Below are 789 nucleotides of genomic sequence, written 5' to 3'. Positions count from 1 at the left end.
CAGGCAGCGAGCCCCTCTCTCCCCAGAAGCTGCTGAGCTTGTATTGTATAAAACGGTACCAGGGCTGCTGCCTGCATCCGCTTGCGTTGAGCTGCGTCTTCTCCTGCTGCTGGGGGAAGCCGGTGTTGGGTCTCACTGTCCTGTTAGCCCATCGTTGGGGGGTGGGGTGGGGAATGAAGGCAGGTTGGGGCTCTGCTGCTTGAGCCTGGGAGGAGAAAGCAGCTCCCTTGTCTCCTGCGTGGGGAGGGAGCTCAGCACTGGCTGTGCAAGCACAGGGTGGGCAGCAGCGAGACCCCGGCTCCCTGGCCAGGCCCAGCTGCATCTCCGACTGACCCAAAATGTATTGTTCTAATGCACTGTAGAAATGTATGTAATGTATTTAAATCATACAACTGTCTGAATAACAGAGCTGCCATTCAGCCGGCCGTCTCTGTGTCTCCGCAGCACCCTAAAGCAGGTTGGGGCTATTCCCCTTGCACTGGTTCCAGTACAACAGCTCGGACCAAGGTCCTGCTGCCCTGGGGGAATGCCAGGGGTGGGCAGCACACAGCCAGAGCCGCACACAGCCACCGCCGTCCACCTTTTATTAACGATTGCACCCAGTCCTGTACATTTAGTGTCCTCAGAGAGCCCAGCTATCCTGGCACCCGCTGTCCAGCAGCCCTGCTCCTTCATGGCCTGGCTACGTGGACCCCGAGGGCGCCTCGGCCCTGTGTCTGCTCTCCGGCTCCTTCTCCGTGATCCTGCGGGAAAGAGGCCTGTGTTAGCTACGCGGCCCGGCCATGCTTC

The sequence above is a fragment of the Charadrius vociferus genome, unplaced genomic scaffold (assembly GCF_000708025.1).
Source record: "Charadrius vociferus isolate BGI_N301 unplaced genomic scaffold, ASM70802v2 scaffold486, whole genome shotgun sequence".
Lineage (NCBI taxonomy): Eukaryota > Metazoa > Chordata > Aves > Charadriiformes > Charadriidae > Charadrius > Charadrius vociferus.
Note: the sequence above shows the minus strand (reverse complement) of the source record.